Source organism: Nycticebus coucang, chromosome 14, assembly GCF_027406575.1.
Source record: "Nycticebus coucang isolate mNycCou1 chromosome 14, mNycCou1.pri, whole genome shotgun sequence".
Classification (NCBI taxonomy): Eukaryota; Metazoa; Chordata; class Mammalia; order Primates; family Lorisidae; genus Nycticebus; species Nycticebus coucang.
The window spans coordinates 48,872,089-48,899,501 of NC_069793.1; positions in this window are offsets into that span (position 1 = coordinate 48,872,089).

Sequence of the window (27,413 nt, forward strand, 5' to 3'; positions counted from 1 at the left end):
AATATGAAAATCTTAAGGAAATTGACCAATACTTGGAAGCACGTCACCTTCCAAGACTTAGCCAGAATCAAGTGGAAATGTTGAACAGGCCCATACCAAGTTCTGAAATAGCATCAACCATACAAAACCTCCCTAAAAAAAAAAAAAAAAGCCCGGGACCAGATTGCTTCACATCAGAATTCTACCAAACCTTTAAAGAGGAATTAGTACCTATATTACTCAACCTGTTCCAAAATGTAGAAAAAGAAGGAAGACTGCCCAACATGTTCTATGAAGCAAACATCACCCTGATCCCCAAACCAGGAAAAGACCCAACGAGAAAAGAAAATTATAGACCAATATCACTAATGAATATAGATGCAAAAATATTCAACAAGATCCTAACAAACAGAATCCAGCAACACATCAAACCAATTATACATTATGACCAAGTCGGTTTTATCCCAGGGTCTCATGGCTGGTTCAATATATGTAAATCTGTAAGTATAATTCAGCACATAAACAAATTAAAAAACAAAGACCATATGATTCTCTCAATTGATGCAGAAAAAGCTTTTGATAATATCCAGCATCCCTTCATGATCAGAACACTTAAGAAAATTGGTATAGAAGGGACATTTCTTAAACTGATAGAGGCCATCTACAGTAAACCCACAGCCAATATCATATTGAATGGAGTTAAATTGAAATCATTTCCACTCAGATCAGGAACCATACAAGGCTTCCCATTGTCTCCACTACTCTTTAACATTGTAATGGAAGTTTTAGCCATCACAATTAGGGAAGAAAAGGCGATCAAGAGTATCCACATAGAGTCAGAAGAGATCAATCTTTCGCTCTTTGCAGATGATATGAATGTTTATCTGGAAAACACCAGGGATTCTACTACAAAACTCTTAGAAGTGATCAAGGAATACAGCAGCGTCTCAGGTTACAAAATCAACATTCATAAATTGGTAGCCTTTATATATACCAACAACAGTCAAGTTGAAAAAACAAGTTAAGGACTCTATCCCATTCACAGTAGTGATAAAGAAGGTGAAATATTTGGGAGTTTATCTAACAAAGGATGTGAAAGATCTCTATAAAGAGAACTATGAAACTCTAAGAAAAGAAATAGCTGAAAATGTTAACAAATGGAAAAACATGCCATGCTCATGGCTGGGAAGAATCAACATTGTTAAAATGTCCACACTACCCAAAGCAATATACAATTTTAATGCAATCCGTATTGAAGCTCCACTGTCATACTTTAAAGATCTTGAAAAAATAATACTTCGTTTTATATGGAATCAGAAAAAAACCTCGAATAGCCAAGACATTACTCAGAAATAAAAACAAAGCAGGAGGAATCATGCTCCCTGACCTCAGACTATAGTATAAATCAATAGTGATCAAAACAGCATGGTACTGGCACAAAAACAGAGAAGTAGATGTCTGGAACAGAATAGAGAACCAAGAGATGAATCCAGCTACTTACCGTTATTTGATCTTTGACAAGCCAATTAAAAACATTCAGTGGGGAAAAGATTCCCTATTTAACAAATGGTGCTGGACCTGTAGAAGACTGTAGAAGACTGAAACTGGACCCACACCTTTCACCAGTAACTAAAATAGACTCTCACTGGATTAAAGATTTAAACTTAAGACATGAAACTATAAAAATACTAGAAGAGAGTACCGGAAAAACCCTTGAAGAAATCGGTCTGGGCAAGTATTTTATGAGGAGGACCCCCCGGGCAATTGAAGCAGCATAAAAAATACACTACTGGGACCTGATCAAACTAAAAAGCTTCTGCACAGCCAAGAACACAGTAAGTTAAGCAAGCAGACAGCCCTCAGAATGGGAGAAGATATTTGCAGGTTATGTCTCTGACAAAGGTTTAATAACCAGAATCCACAGAGAACTCAAAACGTATAAGCAAGAAAAGAACAAGTGATCCCATCGTAGGCTGGGCAAGGGACTTGAAGAGAAACTTCTCTGAAGAAGACAGGCACACGGCCTATAGACATATGAAAATATGCTCATCATCTTTAATCATCAGAGAAATGCAAATCAAAACTACTTTGAGATATCATCTAACTTCAGTAAGATTAGCCCATATCACAAAATCCCAAGACCAGAGATGTTGGCATGGATGTGGAGAAAAAGGAACACTTCTACACTGCTGGTGGGAATGCAAATTAATACATTCCTTTTGGAAAGCTGTTTGGAGAACACTTAGAGATCTAAAAATAGATCTGCCATTCAATCCTATAATTCCTCTACTAGGCATATACCCAGAAGACCAAAAATCACATCATAACAAAGATATTTGTACCAGAATATTTATTGCAGCCCAATTCATAATTGCTAAGTCATGGAAAAAGCCCAAGTGCCAATCGATCCACGAATGGATTAATAAATTGTGATATATGTATACCATGGAATAGTATGCAGCCTTAAAGAAAGATGGAGACTTTACCTCTTTCATGTTTACATGGATGGAGCTGGAACATATTCTTCTTAGTAAAGTATCTCAAGAATGGAAGAAAAAGTATCCAATGTACTCAGCTCTCCTATGAAATTAATTTATGGATTTCACATGACAGCTAAAACCCAGTTATAACCTAAGAATAGGGGGAAGGGGGAAAGGGAGGGGAGGGAGGGGGGAGGTGGGCAGAGGGAGGGAGATTGGTGGGATTACACCAGCGGTGCATCTTACAAGGGTATATGTGAAACTTAGTAAATGTAGAATGTAAATGTCTTAACACAATAACTAAGAAAATGCCAGGAAAATGCCATCACCAGTGTGATGAAAATGTGTCAAACGGTCTATAAAACCAGAGTATGGTTTCCCATGATTGCAGTAATGTTCACAGCTATGATTTAATAATAATAATAATAATAATAATAAAAAGACTAACTTAAGCCCAGGAGTTGGAGGTTGCAGTGAGCTGTGATGTTATGGCACTCTACCCAGTGGGACAGCTTGAGGCTCTGTCTCAAAAAAGAAAAAATTCTCAGGCAGTATTACTTCAAATATTGCTTCTTTCAAATTCTCTTTCTTCTCCTTTTGAAGCAACAAATTCTTTTATAAACCTTTTTTAAACTTCCCAATATATCTTTTGCACTGATTCATTAATTTTAATTTCCATCTCCTTTTACTCTCTGTGCTTCATTCCCCACATGCGACTAATCTATCTTCTAATCCATGAATCCTTCTTTTTGCTCTAACTAGTGATTAATATAAGGTGACTTGAAAAAGTTTGTGGAAAATTGGAATTAAAAGATGAAAATAAAAAATATGAGCTGTTTTTCAACATAAGCTCCATCAAGTTCAAGACACTTTGGCAAATGGTAATATCAGCCATTTGACCATCCCTGCAGAACTGAGAGTCCTGTGAATTGAACTTCATCAGTGCAGTCTTTTTCACAATATTAACTGAAGAGAAATGGGTACCCTTTATAGATGTTTTAAGATTATAAAAAAAAAGAAATAATCAGGAGCTAAAGAAGGACAGTAAGGTGAATGCCTACTGATTTCCCATCAGAACTCTTGCAAATTGCCCTTGCTTGACAAGAAGAATGGGCAAGAGCATTGTTGTAGAGAAGGTTTCCCAATTGAAGCTTTCCTAGGTGTTTTTCTGCTAAAAACGTGGCTAACTTTCTTTTCTTTTTTTTTTTTTGCTGGTGCTGTGATCAAGGTGTCTTAAGATTTTATTTAATCAAAGTCACATGCATGCAGTGTTTAAAAGTGAAGTAATTCTACAAGATTTATGAGCAGACACAGACCACCCATAGAAAATGACATACCATGCAAACAATAATCAAGATAAACTGAAGTGACTAATATGAATATCAGAAAAAATGGACATTAAGACAAAGAGCTGTTACCAGAGATAAAGAGGGATGCTTTATAAAGAAGAAAGTGCCAATCAGTCAAGAGGCGTAATTATCCTAAATGAGTATAGATCTTAATAATAGAGCTTCAAAATACATAAAATACAACCTGGTAGTAGTGAAAAGAGAAATTGAAAAATCCACAGTTACTGTTGGAAATTTTAACATTCCTTTAACAGTCCCTGATTGAATAATTAGTAATAATATAGATTTGAAAAACACTATCAATCCAAGTAGCCTAACTGACATGTATATAACACTACAATCAACAACTGCACAAGATATATTGTTTTTCAAGTGCATATGAACAGTCACCAAAATATACCATGTGCTGGTCCATGAACAAAGTCTAAGTAAAATTCAAAGGATTGCAGTTTTACAAAATGTTATTAAACTACAGCAAAATTAAATTATAAAACAAGATATCTAGCAAACCCACAAATATTTGAAAATTAAGGAGCACATTTTTAAATACACAAAAGTCAAAGAAAAAATCACAAGGAAAATTAGTAAATATTTTGAATTGAATAACAACAATAATAAAATTTATGGATTCAACTAAAGCAATGCTTAGATATGCTTAGAGGGAAAATTTTAGTTCTGTTTATTTTAGAAAAGAAAAAAGGTTAAAACCATTCATGTAAGCTTTGGTCTTAAAAAGATAGAACAAATTAAACCCAAACTAAGTAGAATGAAGGATGTAACAACAATGAGAATGAAAACCAACATAATATATAAGTTGAATAAACAATAGAGAAAACCAATGAAACTAAATGAATAACCAAAATAAACCTGAAAATTAAGAATAAAATTCGATGATTTATACCATCTAATTTCAAGATGAACTAGAAATCTTCAGCAATTAAAACCTAATGGTGGCCAGGTGCAGTGGCTCACGCCTGTAATCCTTGCCCTCTGGGAGGCCGAGGCAGGTGGATCGCTTGAGCTCAGGAGTCAAGATTAGCTTGAGCAAAGTGAGACACTGTCTGTACTAAAAATAGAAAATAAAAACAGAAAAGCACTGTGGCATGTTCCTGTAGTACCAGCTGCTCTGGAGGGTCAGGCAAGAGAATCTGTTGAACCTAAGAGGTTGCTGTGAGCTGTGAGGATGCCATGGCACTGTACCCTGGGCAACAGAGTTACACTATGTCTCTTTAAAAAAAAAAAAAAAGACTTAATGGTATTTTCATAAAGAGAGACATATAAAAGAATGAGACAGATCAGAGCCCAGAAATACATAGGTAAGCAAAATAAAATAAAATAAGGAGATAGTATTAGATACCCACTACAATGGCTAAAATTAAAAACAACATTTATATAAAGTTTTGGCAATGATGTAGAGCAGCTAAAACTTTTACACAATGTTGGTAGGGGTATAGAATCTTATTAAAATTTTAGAAAACTTAAAAAAAAATTATAATGTTGTATATATACCCCTATAATATGATCCAGTAATTTTACTTTTCAATATTTACTCAAGAGAAGTAAAGCTATATGTCTATACAAAGGTTTGTGCATAACAGCTCAAAGCAGCTTCATCTATAACGGCCCAAATGTCCATAAATGGGTAAGTAAACAAACACACTTTGTTATATTTATAAAATGGAATACTGAAATCTAGGGATCCAAACAATAACATGGGTGTATCTCAAAATTATTGCATTGAATGAAAAAATGTAACACATAAAGATATTTAATTATCATGGAAAATAAACACAGTGGTGATTGCCTTGAAGTTGGGGGATTTCCTGCAAAGGAGTATAAGAAATCTCTTTGAATAGATAAATTGTCTTAATCCATGTGTGCTGCTATAGCATATTAGAAATGTATCACAGATTGAGTGGTTTATAAACAATAGAAATTCATTTTTCACAGTTTTGGAGGCCAAGAAGTCCAAGATCAGGTGTCAGGAGATTCATTGTCTGATAAGGACCCATTTTCTGGCTCATAGACGGTCCCTTTTTGCTGTGTCCTCACGTAGTAGAAAGGTCACGGCAACTTTCTGGGTCTTTTAAATTTAAGGGCACTAAATCTATTCATGAGGGCTTTATCCTGATGGCCCTCATCATTTCCTGGAAGTCCACCTATTTCACCTATTTTTTTTTTTTTTCAATTGAGAAATAGGGCTTCACTCTGTCACCCAGGCTAAAGTGCAGTGGTATGATCGTAGCTCCCTGCAGTCTCAAACTCTTGGGCTCAAGGATCTTCCTGCCTCAGCCTCCCAACTAGCTAGGACTACAGGCATGCACCACCATGCCTGGCTATTTATTACATTTTTTTTTTTTTTTAGAGATACAGGATCTTGCTATGTTGCCCAGGCTGGTTTTAAACTTCTGGGTTGCAGTGATCCTCCTGCCTTGGCCTCCCAAAAAACTCAGATTACAAGCATGAGCCACTGCAGCCAGCTAGCTCCAACTGTTGGTTTCAATATTCAGACCAGAGCACAAACTGATTTAAAAACAAAAGATCAATAATATAAACTCCCACCCTAAGAAGCTGGAAAAATAAGAGCAAATCAAATCACATGAAGAAGAAAGAACACAATACAGAGGATAACTAATGAAATGTAAACTAGACAAGCTAGAGAAAATAAATGAAATGAAAAGTTGGTATTTGAAAGAAAGACAAAAATAAAATATATATATATAAACTTCTGGCTAAACTGGTCAAGAAAAAAGAGAGAAATCACAGCCTACCCATGTCAGAAATGACAGGGAGAATATCACTACAGATTCCATAGACATCAAAAGGGTAAGGGCAGATCATGAATTATTTTATGCCAAATAAATTTGCCATCTTGAATGAGTTGGATAAATTCCTTGAATGACTAAAATTACCAAAAATAACACACAAAAATGAAATATCTGAAGAGCCTCAGTCTATTAATAAATTGAACTTGTATTTGAAAATAGTATTGTGAAGAAAACTCCATACTCAGATGGCTTCACTAGTCAATTCCAGCAAACATTTAAGAAAGAATAATGCTAGTCCTATGACAGCTCTATAGAAATGGAGAAAAAGTAATGTTTTTTGAGTCATTTTGTGTGGTCAGCATAACCTTGATATCAAAATCAGGCAAAGACACTTCTAGATGAAAAAATTATAGAACAACATTTCTTGTGAATAAAGACACAAAATTCTTAATAACTATTAGCAAATCAAACTCGGCAGTGCATAAAATTAGTAACATGTTGTGACCAAGTGAGATTTGTTATAGAAATACAAGATTCACTTAACATTGAGATATCAATTAACAGACTAAAGGAGACTCGAAAGGCATTTGAAAATAGTGACTATATATTCATGATAAAATCTCAGCAAACTGAAAATAGGAGGTAAGTTCCTCAACCTGAGAGGGTGGAACAACCAGAAGTCTCATTTATTTGTGGTAGGACTGTAAAAGGGTACAGATTTTTTGGAAACATTTTGGCAGTTTCTTGTTAAATTAAATGCACACTTACCCAATGACTTCGAAATTTCTTTTCTAGACATTTACTCAACAGGAATGAAAACTTAAGTTTATACAAATGCTTGTATAAGAATGTTACAGAAGATTTATTCATAATGGTCACAAAATGGAAATAATATAAATATCTGATGGATGTATAATAAATTGTGATATATTGATATAATGGAACACTACTCAGAAACAAAAATCTGCACAAATGTCTGGTACAATGTAGGCGAATTTCACAGACATTACCTCAGGGGGAGTGAAATAAATAGGGCACAAAAGAATATATGTACTGTAGTGTGTGTGTGTTTATCTATAGGCAAAAGTACTCAACAGTAAAAGAATTTTAAAAAGATTGCCTAAGAAGTGGCATTGGTAAAATCTCCAGAATGATGAAAATGTTTTGTATATTAATGGGGGTATGGCTTACACATATATATAAATTTGTTATAACTCACTGAAGTGCAATACTTTAAGACTTTACATTTTGCTTTATGCCATTTATACTTCAGAAAGGAGAAAAAAAGCTGATATAGCCACAGTAATATCAGACAAAGAAGTTTAAAGACAATCATACTGGAAATAAACAGATAATTCATGTCAAATGCCAAATTCCCTCCCCCTACACTGAGCCACAAAAATTCCAATTCTGTATGTACCTAGTGTTATAACTTAAACCTTAAAAAGTATATCAATTAGTAATATATTTAATCAAATACAGAACATCTTTTGAAAACCTGAAACATTAGGCTGAGAAATATTCCTGAGAAATGGGATCTATGAGAAAAAGATTAAATTAAAATTGTAGAGTCAAGAACAATAAAATAACGGTATCTAAAAACCCGATAGATGGGTTTAACATCAGAATTAGCTGCTCAATGTTGCATGGAAGAAATAAAATTAGAAACTTTAGGAAAGAACTTGGAGTAGTTCACCACTAAGTATTAAAACAAAACCCACATCTTTAAAACTGCCGTAGGGAGCAAGGCACAGTCATACACGCCTGTAGTCCTGGCTACTCAGGAGGCTGAGGTAAGAGAATTGCTTAGCCCAGGAAGTAGACTCTGTAGTTGTCCACCACACTCCAGCCTGGGCAGCATAGCAAGATTCCATCTCTAAAAACAAACACAAAACAAAAACAAACAAACAAACTACCATAGAGGAAAAATAATAAAAAAGAGGATAATCCAAAGGAAATAGCAAGGAAGGATCAAATATAATAAACATAACAAGACAAGAACAAATGAGGATACCAGTTATGACAAGAAATATAAATAATTTAAACTTTCCAATTAAAAACAGATGTTTTCCTCAGCAATATTTATACTGCAAAAACGTTGGAAACATGCATGCCCAACCACAGGGAAAGATTATATGTGTGATGTTTCATCCCATATGCCATAATTAAAATTGGTGTTAACAAAATTTTTTTAGTAATATAGGAAGTACATATGTTAAAATATTAAGCAGAAAGGACATACAATCCTTATATATAGTATTATGACATCTAAATATAGTTTAATAAAAACAAAGTAGGAGAAAAATACCAAATCTAATAGTGGTTATCTACAGGCAAAAGTTATGTTTTATTCTATTTGTTATTTATTTTTTCTATAAATTTATAAGACTCTTCCAATGGGACTTTGTCACTTTTATTTATATATTATTTTATTACACAAGCAATCCATAAATATAATAGTGAAGTAAAAGATGTAACTGATATGTAAAACTTCCCCTTGACATTCTGACCTGCTCTGTTCTTATTCCCATGCTGGTCCCTTCATATATTGCTTTGATAATCAGAGGTGATCTAATAACAATGGAGACAGTAACCTTTCCATTGCTGCAAAAAGAGGCTCAGGGACTATGACGTCTGATAATTAAGTTCATGAACTCATCCTAGAAACATCCTACATACCTCATTGCTGAATATCCCTGTGGTCATCTTTGAAGTACTCCCCTGAGGCAGCTATGTACTCACACCAGCACCTAATCCATCCTTCAATTTTAGAACACTCTTTTTGGAATGACCATCAGCGTTATAGTATAGTACACAAAACCAGACAAAACTAATAATGAACGTCACCCCACAAGACACTGCCACATGTTAACACAGACTCAGCTGTGTGACTCTGATATAACAAGGTTATGAAACCTTATGGAGTTGTTTCTATAGTGCTACCAAACTAAGTGCATGAACTGAATTGTCAGACCTTCGCACGATGACAGCTCTCTTGGCCATTCCAGAAAAAGAGTTCTAAAATTGCTTTGAAGAATTGGACTACTGGGACTTGATCCAACTAAAAAGCTTCTGCACAGCCAAGAACACAGTAAGTAAAGCAAGCAGACAGCCCTCAGAATGGGAGAAGATATTTGCAGGTTATGTCTCCAACAAAGGTTTAATAACCAGAAGCCACAGAGAACTCAAACACATTAGCAAGAATAGAACAAGGGATCCCATCGCAGGCTGGGCAAGGGATTTGAAAAGAAACTTCTCCGAAGAAGACAGGAGTGCGGCCTTCAGACATATGAAAAAATGCTCATCATCTTTAATCATCAGAGAAATGCAAATCAAAACTACTTTGAGATACTATCTAACTCCAGTGAGACTAGCCTATATCACAAAATCCCAAGACCAGAGATGTTGGTGCGGATGTGGAGAAAAGGGAACACTTTTACACTGCTGGTGGGAATGCAAATTAATACATTCCTTTTGGAAAGAGATATGGAGAACACTTAGAGATCTAAAAATAGATCTGCCATTCAATCCTGTAATTCCTCTACTGGGCATATACCCAGAAGACCAAAAATCACATCATAACAAAGATATTTGTACCAGAATGTTTATTGCAGTCCAATTCATAATTGCTAAGTCATGGAAGAAGCCCAGGTGCCCATCAATCCACGAATGGATTAATAAATTGTGGTATATGTACACCATGGAATATTATGCAGCCTTAAAGAAACATGGAGACTTTGCCTCTTTCATGTTTACATGGATGGAGCTGGAACATATTCTTCTTAGTAAAGTATCTCAAGAATGGAAGAGAAAGTACCCAATGTACTCAGCCCTACTATGAGACTAATTTAGGGTTTTCACATGAAAGCTATAACCCAGTTACAACCTAAGAATAGGGGGAAGGGGGAAAGGGAGGGGAGGGAGGGTGGAGGTGGGTAGAGGGAAGGGCATTGGTGGGATTACACCAGCGGTGCATCTTACAAGGGTATATGTGAAACTTGGTGAACGGTCTGTGAAGCTAGTGAATGATGCCCCATGATCATATCAATGTACACAGCTATGATTTAATAAAAAAAAAAAAAGAAGAATTGGACTAAGCATGGGCATTGGTGCATAGTTTCCCAAAGGGAGTACTTCAAAGATGATCATAGTGATTTCAGCAGTGAGATATGTAGCACTTTTTCTAAGATGAGTTCACGAACTTATTGTCTGACCTTGTTCATGTGATAGATGTTGTAGAGGAAATGTCTGCATGGTAGAGAGTTTGAGTAGGGTGAACTCTCATCTTTCTCCAGTTTGGGTTCTAGTGTGTGAATTACTAAGCATTCACTGAGTGGAAGAATAACTAGATACAAGATAGTTAAGGCTGTATCGCTGAAATTAGAATTTGTCTGCACCCAGATTACGTGGGTGTCCTTGAGTGGGGGATAGAAAAAGAGCCTTTGTAGTTGGCTGTGAGCAGAATTACAACCTTAGAGAAAACACAGTGAAGGGTAGTTCAGCTGGAGAAAAGGCAGGAGGTAAGGGATAGGGAGAGGAGGCTCCAAAGGAGATGCCGCGATCAGGCTTTAGACGCCTGGAATGTCTAGCTTGGAGGGTTGGAATACGTCCTGGTGCTTCTGCAGAAATTCCCTAGTCATTAAATCAGTGACAGCGGAGTCCTCTCTGAGATTTTGTTTTCTGGCTTATAGAATGGGGATATGAGTAATGTGAGAATTAAATTAGACAAAGAGTCTGAGAACACTTGGCAGCATGAGTGGGTCGCACAGCAGAAGGTTGAACAGAAGGAGCACAGCACTGAAGGAACTTGAGTCCCGGGAAGCTGACTTGATGGCATCCCTGCTGATATTTCTGGAAATCAAGCAAAGCTTAGTCTGGATTTCTGTGACTAGAAAGACCCCAGCTCATGTTGGCACCCAGGTCTTTGGGGAGTAGTAAACTCAATTTTCTGATACCCCAAGGCAGACACTGTCCCTGCATCCATAGGGAACTGAACACGGGGTTTGGGGTGGTTTCTTTGAAAACACAACTGCTGTACACTTAATCATTTCTTTTTCAAGGAAAACATAACATTAACTACTGTACATGGGTATGTAACTCATCTCTTTTAATTAGATGCTAATTAATGACTCGCTAGCTTTAATCATATCAATCTGGTAATACTATTTATGCCCCACAGAATAATGAACTACTTTATAAGAAATGAGCGTGGCACATGTTGACACAGGAATGCATCCAGCCATAATTCGCTCTGGGTAAATATCCCACCCCAACTTGGATTCTGAACAATTTACAAGGCAATGCTTACATGATACATGGCAGAGAGAGGCAGAGACGACCATACAGAGAGACACAGACAGGAGAGAGAGGCAGAGAAATTCCACAAGGGAGTCTTTCCCCAGAGAGGGGCCACTGTCCTGATTGGTTTTGTCCTGGAGGTGAATCGGAGACAAGATCAGTATGAAGGAGTCCAAAAGAAGGGTTTTACATCACCCTGTAAACTGCTTTTTTGGCCAAGGAAGAATGTGGCAGGCAGGTGGCATGATTCTACTAAGGCTTGGCCACCTGATGCTGTTGCATCCAGCCAAGCTTGGAGAGTGGGCATGAGGACAAGAAAAGATAGAACCAATATGGGCATAAATAAGAAAATTCTCAGCTGTTGCCTAGTGAGGAGGAGTGGCCAGGAGGCAAATATCCCATCCATTGGACATATCTCAGTCAAGGTGTTCGAGCCAGTAAGGGTCCAGGACAGCTATTGAGTAGGAGTGCAGCAAGTTGGTAAGGGGCAGCCCAAACCTGGGCAACTGGTGACACTGAGAGTTCAAGCACACAGTAGCACCATGGCTCTGAGAAAATGGACCTCTGCCAGTGTCATCTTTATTTGGGAAGGACAGAGAACTGTGTCTCAAACACACAAGGAAAGGATTTGCAAGAAATGGCCAGTAGAATAACCTTGATTACCCAGTGAAGGATTATTAAATAACCTTGATTACCCAGGAAGATTACATACAACATCTTGTGGAACCATTTTACAGATGAGAAAAATGAGGCTTAGAGCAAATAAATAAGTAATCATTGTTATATAGAGAGAAAGTGTCGGAGCCTTGGTTAAAACCTAAAACCAGGAGTCACAGACCCTGTTCTTAAGCACTAAACTCTACTCTTCCCTCTGCTCCTCCATCTCCCTGCCCTCCAGAAGTATAGGCTGTAACAAGGCTATATCAGCAGAATCAATCGGTTAAATAGGAATTATTAATAGGGAACTGAGACAGAAATCCACCCCTCAGACTAGGATAAATAAATGAGGGAAGGTGTTCATTTGGTGAGCATCCAGTATTCCTGAAGCAAATCAAATTCTAGCCCCATTTTTTTCCACAAGCTGCTAATGAGGTTTCTTTCCACATTAAGATCTCTCAGGATTTGAATGGTGAGTTGAAGAATACAGGCTGATGTCTTTACAATGGTCCACTAGGACCTCCGTGGCCTTACCTGGTGTCTTTCTGATGTCACTCCCTTCACTTTCCCTTTCCCCACCAATATTCATTTTTTTCTGTTCCTTTAATAGTTAAACACACTCATACTTCAGGGCCTTTGCACTGTTCATTTACTTAAAACTTCCTCCTTCAGATTCCCTCCACAAAAACAAGTGTCTGTGCATTTTTTGTCACTTATCTACCCCAGGCACCTAAAAGTTTCTGGCTGACATAATCAATAAATATGCATTGGGTGAATTAAGGAAGGACATTGGTAAGAATAGTTCGGGAGACTTCTTACAGCACAGCCAAAGACAATGGACAGAAACTGAAGAGAAGCAGATCCCAGCTCAGCCAGACAACCAGTGTAAGCATGGAATGGGCTCCTTCCAAGTAGACACCTTGGAGGGGTGGAAGCAGAGCCTGGTCACCCAGTGTCATTGGAGATGTGGAAGATGAGCCAAAGGAACCCAACCTATGTAGGACATGGACTAGGTTAGGAGGTGAAGCGAGTGAAAATCAGGTATAAGAGTGAACAGAGAAGGGCTGTGAAAAGGCTCGTCCTATCTCTGGATGCCTGAAATCTTTGTCCCTGGAAGCATTAAGTGAGAATATGCAGGCCAATGTTTTCTGGGCATGGGCAGGTGGGCGACTCTCAGACCAAAGTCCTTCTTAAAGAGGCCATGCCTTTCTCCTGTACTGACCCCGCACTCAGTAAGTATTGGTCAAAGAGGGGATGATAGGACAGGTTTTTTAACAGAGGTATATTTCACTGCTGAGAAGTACAGAAGCCAGGTAGGGATTTGGGAAAGCTCAGTGAAGAGGGGTTATTTGAACTTGATCTTGAAAGATAAGCAAGAATTCACCACAGTGACAAGGACAAGGAGGTATTTCAGACAGTGGGAACTGCTTGCAGGAACACATTACAGCAGCTCTGTCTGCTCACCACCTCCAGCATGTATTTACCTTCCTTTTAATAACAGGAACATTATTTTTCTTGGCGTGACTACACCTCTCCGACACCCAGTCCATAAGTCATGGGTGCAGCTGGCTCGACCTTCAACTCTGGGCATAGATGTGATCCCAGCCTAGCGGAACAGCATATCCGATGCCTCTGGCTATAGACATTGGTTCAGGGATGGGCACTGACTTGACTTGGGGTGAAGAGAGCCAGATCTAAGAATATCACTTAAAAATATATTCCTAGTTTTTTTGTGTTGCTGAATATGGAGTAGGAAGGATATGAGCAGGAGTGCAGCAGTCTAGGGCAGGAGAAGGGATGGCTAAGAGAGTTTGGGGACAGAGTCAACACCAAGACAGAAGAAGCAAGAGGCAGAGAAGGGCCCAGTTCTGGCAATGAGGCTCACTGCAAGATTTTCTCCTGAATCTGTTCTTTCTGGGGGGTGGGGTGCCAAAGAAACAATAAATCCTCATTTTCCCTAAGCCATTTTGTGTTCAATTTTCTACTGTTTGTGACCAGAAATGTCTGGAATGATATAGGAATGAAAGCAATAAAGAGCATAATGTGCTTAAATAGTGGCAAATATTTAATTTTGAAGGACACAGATAACACCCCTTTGGTTTGTGGAAGAGGAGACTGGAGCCCAGGAAGGAGATGGAGCTTCCTTGAGTTGCATGTCTAGGAAAGAGCAGAGAAGGAAAAGGGGTAGGATTTAGGGCAGTGGTTCTCAACCTTCCTAATGCTGCAGCCCTTTAACACAGTTTCTGTGGGTTGCAACCCACAGGTTGAGAACCGCTGATTTAGGGGGAAGGAGGTAAGAGTTCTCCTTTGGCTTGAAAAGAAAGGGATTGAAACCAAGAGCTCATCTACATAGTATGTCCCTGACATCACCTACTTCCTTGTAAGAAGGTTCCATGACCACTCGGCTAGTGCATGGCCAATGATGGCCTGATGGCCAATGCCAGCTAGCATGGCATGTTGATAACTCGCCAGGTCTCTCCCAGCTTTTAAACTTGCTTTGTATATTCGGGCCATGAAATTACAGACCTTAGCTTTATGAAGCTGTTTTTTTTTTTTTTTTTTCAAATTAGAAAGAGCCTCACACAAGTCCTGCACCAATGCTTTTAATAATATATATTTTTAAAACTGCAAATGGAGAACCAGGATAGCTTTCAGACTTCAATGCAGTTTTTCTTTTCGATAGATGGATAGACAAGTGACTTATGTAGATGTGGTATATACATCCCGCACAGTTTGACCATGGTTAAAGGGTATTTATATTCTGATGCAGATAAAATTGAACGTGTCAACACTAATGCATTTTTCGAGGAGAATCACTACTTTCACCATAATTTCCATGGAAAATTTGTGTGCACACGCAGTAATAGACACATTTATAACATCAAAAGGATTCAATTTTCTTTTCAATCATACCACAGTATGAATCGCTTTTCCTATTGAATTTAACAATGAGGCACATTACCAGAGTCTAAAGGATGGGACACTTCGTCTTGCTCTTATGAAAGTACGTCAAACAATGGGTAATACATCACACAATGTCGCGGGTTAACTGAGCCTTTACACAGGCTGGCTGCTAATTTGCTTGGGCCAGCAGAATGTCACTTTTATTTAATTTTGCCAATAAGATCAGCAGGAATCTAAACTCTGTTTAACTCCCAGTTATTAAAAGAGGTTTTTCTTGTTACACGAGGAACTCATTAATTCATGTCTCTCTTAATTCAGAATCTGAGATCTTTGGAACGGGAGGTGGGAGGTGCTTCATCTTTGCTATGGAGGGAGCCATCCCATCCTGTACACAAGCATCCGTGCAGAAGCATTCTCCTCAAGCTGCAGAAGAGACAAAGTCTTTCAAAGCCGCTAGAAGAAAATGTGATGTGTTAATTTTAAATTGTTTCTACGTAGTTGCCCCAGCAGCTCATCAAAAGAACTCCAGTAGGCAGAACTTTGTCCTCCCGCCTTCATTCATTCAGGCATTCTGTCATTTGGTGGTTTAATGATCCTTCTATTCAGCATCCCCACATCCACTGATTCACTCAGAGTTTGTGGAGCTTTTTCTGTTTCTCAGGACTTGAGTTTGGGGCTTGGGGTACAAAGTGGAAAATATTTCCTTCATTGGAAAAGCTCTCACAGACTAGTGAGGGAGACAAGCTCTTTTCTGGGCGTACTCGCCTCACCCCAAGATTCGCTTTCTATACTTCTTGCCCCTACTCAGTGTGCTGGAAGGCTGCTGAGCCACCTCAGGGACTCCCTCGCCTCCTGGCCTCTGGTCAGAGGCACTGGCAGATGAGAAGGTGAGAGGACAGTGACGTCAGGATATTTACTTACTCCCAGCTCCCTATGAGCAGAGACACCAAGGCTGAGTCCCTTTATGGTGTCACGGATCACAGCTCCTATCGGGCGACCCTTCCCCTCCCTTGTCTCTGCAGACCTGGGGTGTCAAGGATGGCCACTTTTACTAAATCTGGGGTACTGGACTCTCTTTTTGGTTTCCCTGAGCCCTCCCCACATCTATGTAATTGGTTAGTTTTTGTTAAACTTTCCTTAAATTACCTACTCTGAGTGTGCCACCTCTTTCTTGTCTGATACACAGATAAACCAAAACTCAAAGGCAAAAACAGTACCGTCTGTGATAAAGGTGATCCCAGGAGGCTAGGGGGCCTGGAGTAGAATGGAGCAATGGTTATGGAAGTTTCCTGGGGTCATTTCTGTTCTAATTTGTATTTTAAGCAGTCAAAGTGCATTTATTTAAAAAACAGATCAACAATCTAGACTTTCTACAACTGTCTACTGATCTCGCCTAGTTCATCCAAGAACTATCTTAATAGTCTCTTTTTAGGGGGGGACAGTTCCCTGTCTCCCTACCAACCTAGGTCCACTTCACTGACATGTGGTTCATTCTCCATTAAATACCTGGAAGGGAGAGTGAGAAATGAGGATTTCAGGTTCATTTTGGGTGGAAATGAAGACCTAATGAGTGAGAGCAGAAAACAGTACAGAGCAGAGAACAGCCAAGTGAGACTTGCTCTTCTGCCAAAGGTCAACTGGATGTGAGGTCAGGGGGCAGCAGAGAGAAAGGAGCAGATAAAATGAGAGGGTGTATATGCGCACTCATGTCTGTCTGCAAAGGCAAATGCTTGTATTTCTGCCCCTACCTGGGAGTGAGCTCTGGGTGAAGGTCTAGGGAAGACCCACTGGCAAGTTCCACCACTGAGGACAACCGCTCTCCCACCTTTCATTCTAAATATTTTGGAGAAGCCCAAAGATGTCATGTGGATGAAAGAGCATTTTGGAGGGAGTGACCAAGTTGAGAGAGAACAATGATTTAGCTGGCAAAGCTAAAATCAAGAGCCTCTTGAGGGGCAGAGCTGGCAAAACCTCTTGAGGGACAGAAGCATGAGGAATCCCTGGGAGCATCCCAGGAGTCAAAGCTTGAGAAGGAGTGAAAATTCCTTGTTTGAGTAAACTTAGAATCACAGAGACCTTTTGTGGAATGTTGCCCTGAAAGGGAGGAAGGTGAGTGTGGAGGGAAAACAAATAGTGGGTGGTAGAAATACAAAGAAATAAATACATCCAGACAAGGGAGAATGAAAGTAAACAAGTGGATCTTAAAGATCACCGAGTTCAACTCCGTCCTTGAAGGAAATGAAAAAACCAGACAAGGAATGTGACTTGTCCCGTATTTGGAAGACTGAAAGACGCTTGTGCACGTGAGGGCAAAGAAAATTTAGAAAAGATGGCCATCAAGGAGTGTGTTTGCACTTGGATATGTGTATGTAAACATTTGGGAACTTACCTTACAGGCTCATGGGCTAATATATTTGTAGGTAGTGAAGGTGCGTGCATGTGTGGCCGCATGAATAGGTATTTTTTTTCTGTGTATGCACGTGTCTGCAGGTGCTAAGGGAAATAACACTAAAGCTTGGGATATTACAGGATTTCTTGTACTTTAGAGATGAAAGCTGATAATAGCCAGTAGTAATTGACCACCACAGGTGTTTGCTGCATTGGCACAATCATTGTATGTCCATATCTCATTTAATACATGTGTAATCCCACATGTAGGATTCCAATTAGTATCCCTATTTTGAGATTTATCCTCTGAGGTTCAATGAGAGTATGTGATTCTTCTGTGTCACACAGATAAAAAGTGGCAGGGTTAGGATTTGAACTTAGATCTCTCAGGCATTGCAAGGAAAGCTTGAAAAGACCTGGGCATCAGTTATCGTGCGGGCCAGCACACTGCCTCCTCCTCCTCCTGGGTGGAGCATGGAGGCTGGCCTTCCATCAGGATGCTTTGTGAGACGTCCTCACTCTGCTTCTAAAACTATCGCAGCCTGCCCCATCTCTGTCCTACCAGAATGGAGTTTCCTTGGTCAGAACAGCGGCTGCTGAGGGCAAGAGCCTTTCTGTTCCATTCCTTATCTTCCCCCAAGTACTTTGCACGGTTTCTGTTACATACAGAATGAAGGTTCAGTAAATATTTATTAAATAAATGGATGTATGAGTAAATAGATGGTAATGCTTGCCTAAATTATAACATATTTTTAAAGAAATCCCATCTTCTATCTTTCAAGTACTTATAGCAACTAGCTAACATATAAATTCCTGAGGGGACCGGCTTTAATACAAAAAGATAAGCATAATTTGTAATTAGCATATCAAGCACTCTTAGAAGCAGTAGCATTCCCCTCCAGTTCTTGTTTATATTTCTCATTAGCTTCATAAACACTTTCTTTACTGTCAGAGCAAACAGACCTCTATTCAGTCCCTATCCAAATTGTCACAACTGCTCACCCCCTGAGCCCCTGACCAACATGTCTTCACCATGGACCAGGGGTCACCCTTCCCAGCTTCCCAGAGTCAAGGCCAGGTACTGTTCTTGCCATCAACTCTCCTACCCTAAAGCACATACAGAGGAATGATTCTAGCACCTCCACATACTTGTGAGGGGTGAGGAATTCAAATTAGGACCTTCTGTGATTTTTCACAGGATAAAAAACTCCTCCCTGCATCTGGAGAGAATGAGCTGCTAGGCCCTACAGTGACCAGAGTTGGCAGAAGCTGTCAGGCAGCATGCTCAGAGTCCAAAGCCAAGTTGGCAGCCTATGTCACGTCAGGGTGAGCTCAGGATGCTGGCTGAGGGTTGGCCCTTACCACGTGGAGAGCAGACTAAAGTGGGGTTTCCTAAGTGGCCAGAGGGATCCAGGTGCCAGGGGAATGGCAGAGAGGGGAAAAGAAAGGGGGTCATGGAATGAGGGTCACCAGATTTGGTTTGTGTGGTCATGAAAAAATGATTCATGGCTGGGAATGGTGGCTCGTGTCTGTAATCCTAGCACTTTGGGAGGCCATGGTGGGAGGATCACCTGAGGCCAGAAATTCAAGACGAGACTGAGAAACATAGCAATACCATTTTTCTACAAAAGATAGAAAAATTAGCTGGGAATGGTGGCATACACCTATACCCCAGATATTTAGGAGGCTGAGGAAGAAGGCCTGTGTGAGCCCAGGAACTTGAGGATGCAGTGAGCTATGGTGATACGACTGCACTCCAGCTTGGGCAACAGAGCGAGACCCTGCCTCAAAGAAGAAAACAAAAGCAAACAAAAGAAAATACCACAATGTTTCAAATGCTGTATTCTGAACATCAAATCGTCCATCTACAAAATGAGGCTGATAGTAATGATACGTAATTTACACAGAGGATGAAGTGGAATTATATAACCATCATATCTGGTCATTTTTGGCCTCAGAATGGAAAACTATGGCCTAAGATGCTTCAGCCTTGTCTTCTATTGTAATTTTCAGGAATATATTCTAAACACTGCTTGACAGTTCTTCTAAATTGTCTCATGGGAACATTCCAGTTTCTCCTTCTCACTTAATGTCAGCCTGATGCAGTCCCGGGTCCTGCTGTTCCATTGCATTGCCCTGGACATGATGGATGTGGAATGGGCTTGGGTGGCAAATTAGGATTTGATCCTGGCTCAGCACTCAGGCTGGATGAACACAGGCTGTAGGATCTCATCTTTCTGAACCTCAGTTTCCTCATTGGTAAAATGACAAAAACAATCCCTATTCATACATTTATCCATTCTCTCAATAAACATTTATTGTTTGCTATATCCCAAGTGTTGCTCTAGGTTCTAGGCATGTAACCCTGATCTGTCTCAAAGGGGCTTAGGTTGTAGTGAAGGGTGACAAATAATAAAAAGCATTGTATCAGCTTCTATGATATGATGTAGTGGGAAGTGCATGGAACCAAGCATCAGGACCCTCTGCTTCAGTCCTTCTTTGTCTGAGAATAACTATGTTGACCTGGGGCAAAAATCTTCTCAGAAGGGTATGCTTCTTTAGAAGAATATAACCATCATTTCTGGTCATTTTTGGCCTTAGTCTCTTCATGTTTAGAAACAGTGATTAAGGCTAATTCAGATGGTTCTGATTTTTTTTTTTTTTTAGTCCCCACTAAATGTTATGTTTTAAATTTTTTGTTTGCAAATAAAAAGCATCATTTGTGTAATAATTTATTTTTTATTTTCAGAAATCAAAGGTAGCTAAAGCTAGGTTTTTAAATTTGGATCTTGGGCTTATCTCATTACATTTCAACATGTCTACAGTCCCATATCCATCAATTGTAACTTTTACTCAGTATGAGACAATCACATTTTATCTGGTGTCTTTCCTGCCTAAAGTCAAGACTCTCAATAATGACTATTGATTGAGTGAATGGATGAAGGAATGAGTGAGCAAAGGAACAAACAAAGTCATAGCTATTGTGATCTGAAATCAGAACATGAGCTGGAGGTCTCATCTCTGTCTCTGTGTTCTTACCTGAATGAGCATAGGGATGCCTACTGGTGGCCAGAGCCCCATGCCTGTTAGCTCTGTGATTTGGGTTTTTTGCTTCTGGAAGAGTGCCGCATACCTCCAGCTAGTCTGGTTCCTAACTCCATTTCTTAGCCCCAGGATTATGAATCTCAAACTTCTGCACCATTCAACTCTTCCTCAGTATCTTTGGAGAAGGCCTGTAGGAGCCCCTCTCTTCTTCCTCCTCCTCCTCCTCCTCATTTTGCACCTCTCTCTCCCCGTCTCTTGCCCAGCTTTGCCTCTCATCCCTTCCCTCCTGTGACTGTCCATCTTTCAAATTCAAGCACCGTGGGCTCCTTTGAAGAATGAGCTCATGACTGCAGCTGTGTCCCTTGTGAGCCCAACTCATTACTCTCTCTCATGTTATTAGTATTTGGACTCAGGGCGATGTAGTTCTGATTAATGAGGCATTTGTTCTGCACCACAAAACAATTGAAGAATACCCTTCTCATTCCAGTGAATTGTGTCACAAAGTTAATCATGAGATGACCTTCCCTGGTGCTAGGCAGAAGAGACCAGGTGTCCAAGCCTCACTTAACAAGTGTTTTACAGAGACAAAGACTCAGGGACACACAGAAAGAGACATCTAAGACCTGAGCCTGACATCAGAGCCTCCGATCTCATAGGACTGCTGCTGTCTGCCCTGGGGGCGGAATTCTCCAGTGTCTCTTTCTTCCTTATGGTCCCTTCCGAGGTGGCTCAGCAAGGTAACAGAGAAAGTAGGAGAGAGAGATCCAGGTTCAAAACCTGTGTGACCTTGTACAAGTCACTTAGGGTCTCTAGACTCTACCTCAATAAAAGGAAGGAGGTGAGGCCCAGGGTGCATCCTTGTTGTTCTGGCTTCTTAGAAAATGTGAACAGTCAGTAGCAGTTCTCTTCTCTCACTTTTCCTTCTTTTTGGGCCTGGCTGAGAGCTCTTATGGTGGAAATACATGCTTAGTTTCCCTGCATCGAGCCTTCCCCTATTCTTAACCAAGAAGCTAGGAGAACTCTGGACTCTGCCAACCACAAAGGTAGGCCAGGGTAACAGCTGGAAGACATTTGCAAGCAGCCATAGCACAAAGCAAACGTGTAGCATGTGGCATGCTTTGGAGGACCCTCAGGAGTGTGGTTCTTGAGTGCTCACAGAAAGGGGCTCCACCCTATACCTCAGAATGTGCCCTGAACATGCATTTAGGCAAAGAGCAGTAAGCTCCATGTTCTTGGACATTTGAGGCTCAGGTGAAGGGTGGGGTGAATACTTTCAGGGGTTGAATTCTGGGGCAGCAGGATCAGTCTAGCAGAGAATGCTCAATCTCATGGACCTTAGAATTATTCCTCAGTGGGCAGCCCTCCAGGAATCATCTGTTCCATGGCAGAGTTTAAGGGAACTAATATTGGTAAATACTCTAAGCACCACACTATGTACCACATGTCCCAGTGTTCTCCACCCTTACACAACCCATCTTCTGTCTCACAGGAACAATTTCCTTCATTTTGCAGTTGTGGAGTCAGAAGAGGTCAGGTAACTTGCCCAGGTCACATAGCAATTGAGTCAGGATTCGAACTCCACGAATGTTTCTTAAAAAATTCTTTTTTAGCTGCACACAGACCTCAGAGACTCCATCACCTCACTTGTGGTGATGCTGTAACTCCCCCTTGTGTCCTGATTCACAATATCAAAGGTTTCTCTGTTTCTCCTTTGGCTTTTCCCATATACAAGAAAACCAGGAGTTGCACAAAAAACTGAAAACCCTGTGCAATGTGTCCTCAGGAAGCCTGAGAGAACCTATGGTTGTTGAGGCAGAGAACAAGTGTAGCAGTGCTAAGTGCTAGGCTTGAGGCAGAACTGCAGAGCATACACTCCAAGAGTCACGTGAGTGCCCAGTGAGATAAGGGAGGAGGAGCTGAAAGGCTGAATCTGAAGGAACCAGTGGTGGGGCAGGGTGTTCCCAGAGTTGTGCAGGTTTGAAAGATGGTATTTCATGGCGATTAGGAGCCCAGACTCTGGAAAAGACAGAATCCCAGCTACACCTCTTACCCATCCTGTCATCTTGGATAAGTTACTTAACTTTCAGCATCAGCATTTCCACTTGTGAAATATGGATATTCAGATCTCTATCGAATCATGAGGATTCAAAGACATTTACCTTAGAGGGCTCAGCACAAAGCCTGGTGCGCTGGAAGTCCCTAGTACGTTAGTTGTCATGATGATTTTAGAGAAGCTGATTATGGCTGGATGACACCAGCGAGGCCTGGGAAAATCTGCATGCTTAAGTTGGTGCAAAATGAACTCAGATGCAACTGATCCTAAGGGGGTTGGGGGTGGGAATAAGATTGTTGACTGTGCAAAGTGCTATCTTCTGGAATATTGACTCCTTTAGCAACCTGGTAAAGGATCACTAGAGAAGCTTGCTAGCCTTGCTGTATACACTGCCTCCACCCTGGTTACACTTTCCCCTGTAAAGCTTAGGCTCACACTGACATTAGTGCTATGAATGCTTTGCTCAAACGGAACATCTGAGCACAAGGTCTAGTGACAGACTGTGGTCAGTGGGCCACAGTGGAGGTGGCTGGAAGGAGGACAGATGTTGGTGATGCTAATGGACTCAGACTGCTGCCTTCCCCACCTCTGGGCCCGTTCACTTGGGATCCATATTGCGTCACAAATAGATTTCTCATGTCCTCGCTTCAAACTTCCGCCAAACCCCCGGCTTCAGAGGGAGGCAGGGATTTGTTGAGGCACATCCATCAAACCAGGAGAATTGCTTCTGTTCATTTCTGATTGAATTCATAAATTTGTTTTGCCACAGTCGTCTCATTCAGTGAATTGACAAGTTCTTCTTGAATTCATGAATTTGGGAGGAAATGAACCAAAGGGACTGAGGAACCCAATTTTGAACTGAGCTGTGGTATGTCTGTCTCCAACTTTCATGAACAATTTCAGGAGAAAGATTACAAAGCTGTGAAAAGGACCAGCACGTTGTCGAATCAGAACTTGGCACCAGGCATTAACCATTTTAAAAATTTTACAGAGAAATGAGCAAACAGAGAAACTCATACCTAGATAGATTTTTCTAATCTATTTGCACATTTATCTCTTTGTGAAGGAAACTAATGAGTTTCATTTATCCATTTAGCAAATATTTGCAGCAATCTGTTATATATCAGACTCCTCTCTAGGCACTTACATTGTGTGAGTGAAAAACACAAACAAAAATCTTGTCCCTTGGATGGGACTGAGATGTAAGTGGAATTTACATTTCTGAGTAGGAAAAGGAAAGATGTGTTTGTGTGATTTCTCAGACATCCTCATCAGTTTCTTGTCCTTTCTAGAAGTTCTAAAATCCTTGATCTTTTCTCATGTGGCACACTAAACTTAGCAGTATAAGGTAGTTCTAAACCTAATCTCCCTTCTCCATTTCTTGGGATGTTTGTTAAGCATGGAGATTTGGAAGACTCAGAGCTCAGAACTACCAAACTGGAATTCTAGGAGTGGAGCCCAGGAATCTTTATTTTTAACCTAAATCTTTCCTTTTTTTTTTTTTTTTTTTTTTGCAGTTTCTGGCCAGAGCTCAACCTGCCACCTCCAGCATATGGGGCTGGCACCCTACTCTTTTGAGCCATAGGCGCCACCCCCTAAGTCTTTATTTTTAACTTGTTCCTGAGTCTTTGGAAGCAGTAAGTCAGATGCCACTCAAAAGAATGGATAATTTGGGGATGGTGCCTGTGGCTAAAGGAGTAGGGCACCGGCTCCATATAATGGAGGTGGTGGGTTCAAACCCAGCCCCAGCCAAAAACTGCAAAAAAAAAAAAAAAAAAGAATGGATAATTTGGGAGCAATGGGGTGGTAAAAAGCCCAGAGATTTTGGAAATATAGTCATGGGTATAAATTTACTGTCTACTACAGTGTGACTAGAAGCAAGTCATATGTTTCCAAGTCTCATTTTCTTCATCTGTAAAATGGGAAGCATAGGGATAATAATGCCTATCTCATGGCAGTGTTGTAGCAAACATATGATACAACATATTTCTTTCTTTTTATTTTTTTTTTAGAGACAGAGTCTCACTTTGTTGCTCTCAGTAGAGTGTCATGGCATCACAGCTCACAGCAACCTCCAGCTCTTGGGGTTAGGCAATTCTCTTTGCCTCAGCCTCCCGAGTAGCTGGGACTGCAGGCGCCCGCCACAACGCCTGGCTGTTTCTTGTTTGCAGTTTGGCAGGAGCTGGGTTTGAACCCACCACCCTCAGTATATGGGGCCAGTGCCCTACTCATTGAGCCACAGGCATCGCCCAATACAACATATTTCTGTCTTTGTTGTTGTTGTTATATGAATAGCTTTTTTAAAAAAATGTTTTAATATATATATTTTTAAACACATAGCTCATGTATACATTAATGCATTTATGGGTACAATGTGCTGATGTCATATATAATTTGGAATGCTTATATCGAACTAGTTAATATATCCTTCACCTCATTTACTTAATTATTGTGTTAAGACATTTATACTCTATACTTAGTAGATTAGACATGTACCCTTGCAATATGCACCATAGGTGTAGTCCCACCATTTACCCTCCCTCCATCTGACCTCCCCCCTCCCCTTCCATCCCCCTCCTTTTCCCTTCTTCATCCTGGGCTATGGTTGTGATTTATCTTTCATATGAAAGTGTGAGCAATTGTAAATTGGTTTCATAATAGTACTGAGTACATTGGATACTTTTTCTTCCATTCTTGAGATACTTTACTAAGTAGGCTATATCCCAGCTCCACCCATGTAAATATAAAAGAGGTAAAGTCTCCATCTTTTTTAAGGCTGCATAATATTCCATGGTATACATATACCACAATTTATTAATCCATTCATGGGTCAATGGGCACTTGGGCTTCTTCCATGACTTGGCTATTATGAATTGAACTGCAATGAACATTCTAGTACAAATATCTTTGTTGTAAAGTGACTTTTGGTCAAACAGCCTGGTACTGGCACAAAAATAGAGAGGCAGATATATAGAACAGAATAGAGAACCCAGACACTTATCATTTGATCTTTGATAAGCCCATCAAAAATTTAAATTGGGGGAATGATTCCCTATTTAACAGATGGTGCTGGGTGATCTGGCTGGAGACTTGTAGAAGACTGAAACTGGACCCACACCTTTCACCATTAACAAAATTGACTCTCACTGGATAAAAGATTTAAAGTTAAGACATGAAACTATAAAGATTTTTATAGAGAGTGCAGGGGAAACACTTGAAGAAATTGGCTTGGGAGAATATTTTATGAGGAGGACTCCCCGGGCAATTGAAGCAATACCAAAAATACATTACTGGGATTTGATCAAACTAAAAAGCTTTTGCACAGCCAAGAACACAATAAGTAAAGCAAGAAGACAGCCTTCAGAATGGGAGAGCATATTTGTAATTTATGTTTCTGACAAAGGTTTGATAACCAGAATCCACAGAGAAGTCAAATTTATTAATAAGAAGAGAACAAGTGATCTCATTTCATTGTGGGCAAGGAACCTGAACAGAAGCTTCTCTGAAGTAGACAGATGCATGGCCTACAGACACATGAAAAAATGCTCATCACCTTTAATCATCAGAGAAGTGCAAATCAAAACCACTTTGAGATATCATCTAACTCCAGTAGGAGTAGCCCATATAATAAAATCACAAAACTACAGATGCTGGCATGGATGTGGAGAAAAGGAAACACTTTCGCACTGCTGGTGGGAATGCAACCTAATACATTCCTTTTGGAAAGAAGTTTGGAGAACACTCAGGGATCTAAAAGTAGACCTGCTGTTTGATCCTGTAATTCCTCTACTAGGTGTATATCCAAAAGACCAAAGATACAACATACTTTATGCAACTAACCCACTGTGTATGGCACACATTAGGAGCTTGATAAATTCTTTCCTAACTTTAGCTGGATAACAAATTCTGTTTTACTCCTTTCCTTTTCCTTTCTCCCTCCCTCCCTCCCTCCCTCCCTCCCTCCCTCCCTCCCTCCCTTCCTTCCTTCCTTCCTTCCTTCCTTCCTTCCTTCTTTCTCTCCTTCAAGACAAGCTGGAGTGCAATGGCATGATCATTAGACATGTTCCCATTCATTGATTCCCTAGGTTACTTATACTTTTTTGGCTTAGAATTTTGGCTCCTGTTTTCAGACTGACACCTTGGGATTTAGTGACAAATATTGATATATCTATTTAACTCATACCTTGACTCAATTCTGGTAGCCCCCAGAGATTAAGTGGCTTATTCAGACAATCAGAACTCCACTCCATGTCTAATGATCTATTGCCTCAAACTCCTGGGTTCAAGTGATCCTCCCACCTCAGCCTCCCAAAGTGCTAGGATTACAAGCATGAGCCACCACATCTGACCTGTTACTTCTTTTTCTTTTTTCTGACCTGTTATTTCTTAGTTGGGTAATATTATCTGTCTGTCCGTGTGAGTGTGTAACACAGAGAGACAGGGAGAATATGTGTGAGTGTGCCTGTTTGTTGCTTACTTGGCTGATAAAGAA